Here is a 9,899-nt window from a genome sequence, read left to right as displayed (position 1 = left end):
TTTTTCTCCTTCCTTCCATGCATAATTCCCTCAACACTGAGTGGCCTTCACGGGGCTTCATCAAACAATGACAAACTGCCCAGAGCACATCAGTCCAATGCAACAAGACAGGTGAGACGTGTCTCCTTTGCACGTCATTTAGCCAAAGTCATTGGAGAGCAATGATAAGCCTGCTGGTGAATGGCTTGAATGAATGGTTAGATGTGGCCGCAAACCTCATTACGAGGACAAACCACGTTCGGCGGGAGGCTGATATCTCTTGCACAGGCGCACTTTGCAGTCTTGAATTTGAATAGAGAAAGGAGTAATGCTTAATGCCTTTCCCTCTGTGGGTATTGGCTTGTGTGGGACAGCGACCCGTGAAATGAATATTTTTGTGAGATGAGATTTGTTATACACAAAGAGGAAGTCCCGACACAGGAGAGTAGAGGTATTGTACGTTCACGACGTGTCGAGCTCGGAGAATGACAATACTTCCGAAAAAGGAAGAAGATGAAGAGATGGGAGGAAATAAACTGGGCTTACATAAGATTACACAGAGAATCTGAAGCTGTCTTTTTCTACCTGATGTAGCAGATTGTGCAAGTCTGTCAAGTGTTCTGCATAATTTTTTCTTCTGCAAATGCTTTGTGAAAGTAGCTGAGTGAACTAATGACTTGCTTAATGAACAGTGGTGATTTTAAAATAGCGCTACATTTATTCATAAGAAAATTGCTCTTCAGATATATATGCTTTTAGGAGAACGAGAGCTCCATTAGTCTTTCTCTGGAAGAGAGAAAGACTCTTTCTAAAAACATATTCAAAAATAAGCTGTAAACAAAAGCGCCCACAGCTCACTGTGATTAAACGCAATGAACTGATTTTTTAAAAATCCTTCTAAATACTGAAACTTGCAATAATAGATACAATGTATAATTTATAAATGCTTTATTGAGAATTCTTTTTTTTTTTTTTATAAAGCAGGTAGTAGAAATAATGATGAAATATTTGGTGACTTGACCGAGTATTTAAGATTATGACTCTGAATGGCCATAAAGAGGCTGCAGGCGGGTTGGGGATTTGGTGACACTGCGCTCTGCTGTTTTGTTTTGTTTTTTGTGTTGTTTTTTTTTATCATTTTCCTAGTTTGAAAAACAAAATTGCAGATTGCAAACTAAATGTTGCAGTGCAACGAGCAGGATGCACGTGCAGACCAGCGTTATTAGTCCAGGGCGAACGTAATCGATTGCGTTCTTTTCCTACTTCACATTGAAAATAGATTTTTTTTTTTTAAATCTTGTAAATTTGTAGAAACCAAACAAGCACATATTTACAATCAGTCTTCATTGTCAGTCTTTCCATGTTGCACCAGTTTAGAGTTGTAACTTGTCTGAGGAGCTACATTATCATATATTCTACCTTCTGGACCAAATTGCTCCTGGAAAACATGAATTTCTTTCGGCGAGGACGCTAATGAGCGCTTACACATATTGTAAGTATTTTTTCTGAGCTGCAGTTTCTCATCACACTTTGTAAAATCGCTTTATTTCGCTCCCAAATTTTTCCTGCTCAAAGGGACTGAATCAAACTAAAGAAGCGATTTTCTGACGAGGAGGCAACAGCCACAGTCAGAGCACGAGATGCTCGGCTGGTTAGCAGATGAACTGTGAGCTTCAAGGTCACACTTTTCCTTCCTGATTTCACACTTTGAGAAATCAAAGTTTATCTGATGGCTGTTTATCAAAATTTACTCCAGTGTTTTATTTCTGGCCAAATTCAATAAAGATGTTTAAGTATTTGTAATTAATGGTAAAAATGTGTTAATTTTAAAAGCAATTGTAAATCCTTTGACTGACTAACAAAGAGTTATTTTAGGTTGTAGAGCTTATTAGCACCTTTATATATAATGTTCTTATATATAAATAAGGCTGCTGCTTTGTCGTTGATAGTGATGGACTTAAATATTCGACCTGTTGCTAGTAAAGTCATATAAAGGAATGCAAAGTGTGTAATGACATCGTCCAAAAATAACAGCAGCCAGGGGGCAGAATTGAGTTGACTGCAATCTACTGACATCTAGTTGTGAACAATTATACACTATACCTTTAACCACGCAAAAGCTAATGCTAATTATATATAATTATTATAGCTTAGTATTAAATGATCAATAAACATATTTTTAGTCCACTAAAACTTTTGAAAGGCTTGCAGGAAGAATATCTGAAGAAATCTTGAGCTTTGCAGTCAGTGCTGTGTTTTTGCTAAAACTGGGGAAGAAAAAAAATAAAAAGATCATTTTGAGTCAAACAGCATTAATTTATGCAGTGAGAAACAACAACAGTTATTTTTACCACTAGGGCTGGACTATATCATACCGTTCACAGTAATACCGGTGTAATTTTGGGCAACGATAGGAAAATGAAATATCGCGATAGAATATGGGTAAAACGCGCATGCGCAGTGCCTATGTTTACATACGCACATGGCGGCGACGCAGAATGAGGAGAGCGGAAGCGGATCGTTGAATGAAACGGATGAACCAGAACTGGTTTGTAAAAATGCTGCAGCTTCAGTGGTGTGGAACTGGTTTAGTTTTCGTCTGTCAGATACACAACAAAGCACTATTTTTGGTAGCCCATGCTAGCGGGCCGTCGTTATTACCGTGTTGTTTGGAAAATACGGCACACTTAAAATCAATCATTTGATATTTCTGAAAGGCGACAGAGCCCCTTATAATCCCGTGTGCCTTATGTATGAATTCTGGTTGTGTTTACTGACCTCGAAATGATTTTATGCACACGGCGCTCGAAAATCTATCAAATGTTTTAGTACGACTTTGCTAAGCTACAAAGCCGCACCGCTTGATGGATTGTCGGAGCATTACAGCTATCGTAGGCGGAGCCTCGTGGAGTGATACGTGGTGTGCTTCAACATAATATTACCGTATTGTGTGTGTATAATCTCTTTTTAAGTGTTGTGGATATTATACATGGTTATGCTGAGGAAAACACGTCGGAAAACATGAATCCACCAGGTAACATGTGTTCAAACGTTGCTCTGACCTGAGCTCATTATAAACCCAGACAAACAGCCATTCTGACCTTGTCGTGTCCCCTGATGAGCTGCAGAACAATATCAGTATTTTGTATGTACCCACCTTTTCGGTGAGAGGGGATTGACTTTTTTCTGTGGGTTCATATATCTCCCCGCTCTACCTGGTCGAGCGCTGTTAGAATGCACGTGGGTTAGCTGGCCGGCTCTCTTGGCCAAGACTATAGATTTGGATTGACAGCTTTTCCATCCTGTCTGCCGCTGTTAATCATTGAAGGATTTCGGCTGCCGGCAGGCAGCTCTGCCAAGCGACCTTGAGCCCTGCTGGGGCCGAAGGACTCTAACTAAAAGCCTGTTCCCTTGTTACAGTACAGCAAGCAAGAGACACTTTAGCCAGGTGGCCCAACTGCTCCATAAGAGAGATTATAGCAAAATGTGCCACATTGTCAGAAAGAGTTTAACATGAATATCCATGTGCGGTTAATAGAATGAATACTCCTTGTGCATCATTTGACTTCCTGTGGGAATGCAGTGTCCGTCATCACCTTGGATCTCCGCTGTACAGATTTATATAGCTGGAAAATGACCGAGACAGCACAATAAAGAGAAATAAAGTAAGGAAACAAAAGAATATGACAGCTGTTGTTAGAGATGATTCAATAGTTTGTCCACAGCAACTCTGAAGAAGCTGGAGAATGATAGCAAACATGCAATATTTGTTGCCAAGAAGGGGAAAATATTAAATGTCGTGCAAAAGAGAAGTTAGATGGAGGTCGTGCAGCAGACATAAGCCTTTCACCATGTCCTACAACGATGCTCTGCTCTGTCTATGCTCTCCATAACTCTCCATCTGTATGAAAGCAAAAGAGCAGGATCCACACTCCAGTCCCAGGTTTTCGCTCCAGCCGTGCTTTTGGAACCAGCAGCAGTAAATGCCTGTTTTGCCTGCCTCGCTCCTCTCTCCCTCCCTCTCCTCCTTTGCTGCGCGCTACTCTCCTCTGCTGCAGTGGATGGTCCTCACGTTGCGCTCGCAACTCGTCTTAGTGGAGGAGATCTGAGCATCTCGCAGCCGTTTTGCCACCCTTCTTTGCCTTTTTAGCTGTTCCTTTTGCCAGCCCCTTACCTTTTCTCAGAAGGTTTGGATCAATGTGAGGCAAAAGTCATAGGATAGATGAGAGAGCTCGGGAAGTCTTTAATCTCATGCACTATGACTGTCTAATCTTCTGCTGTCTCCAGATGACAGAGAAGCTTGTGGTCCTAGATGCCTCCTGCTTTTAGACTGTGTGCCAGGTAAGTTGTTTCTCTGGCTTCATGTTCATTCATGTTCGTCATGTGTTTGTTGTGGCAGGTTACAGAGAAGCTCCGTTTCCCCATTTCTCCCTGAAGGAGGCTGATATGTTGTCATGAGGAGATATGTTGGTGGAAGTTATGTACAAACACAAGTCCAACACAGGCTGTATGTAACATATGTGCACCTGTCTCCAGTTTTGTGCTTTTATAATAGACCAGCTGAGCTTCTGTGCAAAAAAAAAATCCTGCAGCAACTTAAAACTGTTAGTTCAAAGACTGAGGCAGCTCTGTTTACCTCCTGGTGCTGTAAAATGGTTTGCACGTTCCACATGCAGCCATAAATGATGTGGACTGACGGTACCTCCATAAATGTGTGTTTGAGTCCCTCACTGTGGTTTTTGGGGAGGGGAAGCAGTGGCAGAGGTAGTGCATACACAGTGCGGTGCAGCAGGGATGATAACAATGAGATTCTGTGACAGCGCTGTGAGGAGAGGGCACTGCTGTGGATGTGTGAGCGTGTACATGTGGGTGTGGGGCAGTGTTGTATGTGTCTAATGTAAAGTTTCAGCGGGCTGGGCTCTGTGTGGGCGGCTTTTGTGAATGAAGTGCTTTTAGTCTGAATGCATGCGTGTGCATGCGTGCTTGTACTGTTGCGTGTGTGTTTCCCTTTCAACGCTATCGTTTGTCGCTGCTCCGCTCACTGTGGTTGTGCCCTCACACGTAAGGGCACGCGCTCTCTTTTGGGAAACACTCGTCCGCGGCGCAGCGCCGTCTCCTCATCAGGTATTGGGTGGCGTTCCGCTGTGGGTGGTGACTTGGTGACGAATTACAACCTGGGTTCCCAGGTTCTCACCTACTGGTGTAAATCAGCTGCTTGGTGGAGCGCAGAGCCACAGCAGCCAGTTAGAGGAGATGCTTTGGATGTTCACTGCTGCACTGCAGACAGACTCTCACACTGAATCTACTTAGAGACACGATGTTATTCAGCCACAGACAGCGTGGGCTCAGTAAAGAGGCTCTTTATCTATCACTTCACAGTATTTAAACAGATGGTTGTAATCCAAAGTGACATCCAGCAGGCTGTGTGGTGTTTTTGCAGATGCAGGTGGACCGATCCCTGGGGAATTATCACCCATTGTACAACTGTGCACATAATGCCACTATGCTAAGTAATGTCATAATCTAAATGTGTGAACTATAAACACTAAATGCTTCTTCTGGCTCGTCTGCCATGCCCTCCCCCCGGGCAGTGCTCACTACTTGTACAGGATTTTTCTCACACATGTACTCTGTTGTATATTATTACTGTGTATAATGCTGCAAGCTGTGTGTGCATGTATCAGGACTCCATGTCACACTGAACTGTCACTGTACTGCAGCTGTATGCATTCACCCTCAGCTCACCTGCTTGATTTTCAGCCTTTGCAGTTAAAACAGGAAAAAAAGCAACCAAGTGACTCAATGCATGGAACCAGTTTAAGTGTCAGTGAATTTCAGTTCATGTTCCAGACCCATAAATAATTGAGTTTCTTCATGGATCAGTAGAGTACATGAGCACACATATGCAAAGCTTGAAGACGCAGTGACTACAGATAAGATTACACAATCTGCTCTTACCTCTCATTTACTTAATGCGCTTTAATGTGCCTCCATGATTAGCACATGTGTTTAAACACGCGCTTCCACTCATCACCTTCACAAACTCTTTTGCACAAAGCCCAAGTAATGAAACACAAGCTGCCAGCATCTTTGTGAAGCAGTTTGCACTGATCTTTTGCTTTAGTATCAGAAGTGGATCCACCACCTGCACCGACACCATCATTTCCCATATTTTGAAAGGTTCATGCATGTTAATAACAACACCCATGTATAAACCAGCCTCATGCTCTGCTAAGCTGCTGGGCCATTACTTTATTCAGTACCAATTTGTTTTCGTCAAGCACCAAACTTGAGAAATCGTGTTTGTAGTATGTCACCTGGCTTACAATAACACGGAGTATAGTAGATTGTCTTGTCAGATAACTGCTCTGTGTGGCTTGTCCCTTTCAGCACCCTTAGAGGAAATTAGGATGAAGCAAGAATTAGACGGATACAGCTGTTAGCCCCGCAAAAACCATTTTATTGCACAAAATGTTTTTTATTTTTTACACAATGATAATGCTGTTTCCTGAGGATGATTGGCATGGCCTGTGTTTGGGCTGAGGTCTTTTTATCTTAGCTAGTTTGGCCGTTTCACTTCTGTTTGATGCACCGTCTCAAAGCGCCTGCATGAATTAAGCAAATGTTTTCCAGAAGAAGCCAGTAAAGAATGAAAAATGGACCAGTGGGTATTATTTTACATGCTGTGGTAGGACTCGACTTAAGCGGTCAAAGAAGTGCAGGAGACCAATGCTGTCCAGTGTAGCAAGTGATTTATTCACCATTTTGTGGCCCAAACAATATTTACAAAGAAACAAATAAGAAACTCAACTCTATAATTAACTCAGTTCAAATAAACATAACTGAACTTAAATGAACGGAAATTAAGGTCAAACTGCACACAGCTACACTGACCTGAACCTTTCTCCTAAAACACCTGAGTTCTTCTGCTTAAATAGTCCACTTAACCAAACAATTTCTCCTCTGGACTATTCCATTCAGTAGGTAGGTAAGATGAACATGATTATATTCAAACCTCTACTACTCTTTACTGGCAACATAAACTCTGGTGTTATCAATACATATTACAACAATAAATCTATTTCTTCTCAAACCCTCTAAAATCAACTTTATTAAATTAGAAGAGTTCTTCCCCTTCTGCACTTGGTCTCTTCCTGTGACCTCAGATGAACCCAGAAGGTATAAAGCAGGAAGTAAAACTACATTTCCTCCTTTTGTTTCTGGAAGACAGGTAGGTAAGGTAAGTTCTAAACAATACAAATTAACAGTTGAATAACATGTTAACTTAACAAACTTGTAGGAATTGATTTAAACCAAGATGTTATATTATATAATCTGTAAAAGTGCAAAACATAAACAAACCCGGGATAGTAGATGTTTGCCTATTGCAGATTACATGTGAAATATGGTTAAATCAAAACAAGAATGTTAACTAAGAATATAGACAAATGGTCTTCTCACCCACTTTGTCACACATGCAAAATGATAAGTGCAGTAAAGATTGCACAGAAGCCTTCTGAGTGATCTTGGCAGTTCGCGTCAGATACAATCAAACACTTAAAACAGTCGCCGGCTGTAAACAAATCAGAGGGAACATGACAGCATGGAAGGATTCCTGCAGCCTATCATCTCTCTGTCTTGACATGTAGCTGCAGCAGTATGGAATATCACCATCAGCACATTGTAATGCTAATCATTTCCTTCTACTGTACTGCATATTAGGAAACTCCATAATGGCTGTAACAAGGAGCTTTTAATTTAATTGTGCAAAGGCCTGGCAGTCAGACGCTGTGCAGGAAGCGAGGGAGCTTGAAATGATTATTCGCCTGCAAAGGTTGCAGACAGGTTTTGGAAAACACTGATGCTACAGTAACAAATCAAGTTTGCAGTGCCCAGATTTCAAGGTTGGAGGTTGATTTTCAAAAAGGAAAAATATTGCCACAGTCCAATAGTGACCAGTTACTGGAACGACAGAGAAGGAGAGGAGAAGTGGTTGCATACATTTAATGCGGTACAGCCTCGGGGACTTAACTGCAAAGGAATGCATTCCTCTGAAGACTTCATTTGTTATGCATCATCATTTCAGCAGCTGACATGGATGAAAGCTGTGGCCAGGCTGTGCTTAGGATAGTCGCTGAGGATAATGCTCCGGATGAACGTATGAACTGACGCACAGATGGTGGCCCGGCACCGACAATAAGTCACCAGTCAGTGCGGGGCATCCCACTTGCTGCAGATGATGAGCTGCTGATATGAGTTGTGTCCTTTTTGTTGGTCGTGAATGTGTTTGCGTGAGGCGTGCTATCTAATGGGATAATGGCTTTGCTGGGATAATGGTTTTGACTCCAATCAGAGTCCAGCTGACTCCATCAGCGCTCTCATTTTGGAACACTTACCCAAAAACACACATACACAAGAACACAGGCTGGATGCTATTGAGGTTCTGAGCAGCCGCCTCTTCAGAGGAGGCTTCTCTCCCAACAGAGAATCTTGAACTGAGCCCAAAAACAAAAATAAGAGAAGAAGAAAGCCTTCTGTTCTTCTTCTGCCTTGGCATCTCTCCCCCTTCTCCTTCTCTGTGTGTCTGTCACTCACCCTCTCAGTCCACTATAGCTCTGCTTTTATCTCTCTCTCTCTCTCTCTCTGTCCCTGGGCAGTCAATAGGTTGCACTGCATCCTGAGTCCGTGCCAGAGCCCAGCCTCTGAGCCACAGGTAAAGCATTAAAGCCAAATGACTCATGCACTGAAACAGAACAAGCTCTTTGCTACTTGAAAGCACTGCTTGGGCTTGCTTCTTAAAAGTTTCACCTGAATAAGCTGCTCCAACTGCGATGCTTTCTCCCTTTAGCTGCACCGACAGTTAGCTGACACACCTTTGTGCCTCAAAGTCAAAGGATGAGGTAGCACAAAGGGGTGTGTGTGTGTGTGTGTAGAAACATGAATTACAGTTTTTGTTTTCTTTGTTTTTTTAGAATTATTAGGTGGAGAATAAAAATAACTTACCGTTTATCGTTATTACCATTGACATGACGTCTTGAGACAGATCACTCTGATGCTGCATTCACTTGTTGTTCTGCTAAACTCAATAAATGTGCCCTGTAAGTAAATCGACCTGACTATACTGGACTCGGAGTTTAAATAGGCAATTTGGTCAGATCACAAGTGCAATACAGTATTAAGCTGATTATTGCACAGAACTCATTACACTTGGCTTCCTACCTTTCTAGCTTATTAGAAAAGAACATGAATAACCAGTTTATATAAAATTATTTTAAATCCACACTAATGCACAGTCATGCCAGCGCCTTCACTTTGTAGCTCTGGTTTAGCTAAGATTTGGATCTTTGCTCCTTCGTTCACATATTTCCATCATATATTATGGGTGAGGTTGGGTTATATTTAGGCAGCCTGGGGCTATTTGGTACTTGGACTGCTCTGTTAATTTAAAGCACCTTAAATGCAGTTTAATGTAGTATTTCATCATCACATTGTCATCGATTGGGGAGACTTCATTGCCATGGCAATGATAATAACCAGCGTCAGCGCGAAGCTGAGAAATTAACAACTATGTGACGTTTTATTGACTCATCCATCCACCTGGGCTCCCTCTGGTTACACCGCACAGATCAGAGTGATTATCACTCCAGTGAATATTAAAATATGTCATTTTTGGGAATTTGCCAGAATGACTAATGCTCTTCTTCATTTGAGAACAGTTTTATTTCAGAGAGCCACTTCTGCGTTATCCTCTTGTCCCCCTGCTGTCCTGGAGATGTGTCATCCAGTGCAAAAACCTTCGTTTGAAGCAAAAAAGTTCACTTTCACATTACAGACGAGTGTCCAGTATGTTCCCAAAACATAGAAAATGTGATTAATTGGGGAAATGCTCACAGTATAATTCAAAAACAATAAAACTGTGT

At 41.8% G+C, this 9,899-nt stretch overlaps 1 protein-coding gene across 2 annotated transcripts in view; it reads left to right on the top strand.

The window, feature by feature from the left end:
• Nucleotides 1-2,926: 2,926 nt before the first annotated feature.
• Nucleotides 2,927-9,899, top strand: part of dlgap2a (discs, large (Drosophila) homolog-associated protein 2a) — a 142,064-nt gene continuing 135,091 nt past the window's right edge. For both annotated transcript variants that reach the window (XM_042220769.1, XM_042220768.1), the window contains exon 1: nucleotides 2,927-4,320. The gene's annotated coding sequence lies outside the window, so the exon portion shown is untranslated. The remainder of the gene's footprint in view (nucleotides 4,321-9,899) is intronic.

This window comes from Haplochromis burtoni, unplaced genomic scaffold (genome assembly GCF_018398535.1).
Source record: "Haplochromis burtoni strain Fernald_Lab_line unplaced genomic scaffold, NCSU_Asbu1 Contig_55, whole genome shotgun sequence".
Taxonomy (NCBI): Eukaryota; Metazoa; Chordata; class Actinopteri; order Cichliformes; family Cichlidae; genus Haplochromis; species Haplochromis burtoni.
This window is presented reverse-complemented; position numbering and strand designations above follow the sequence as displayed.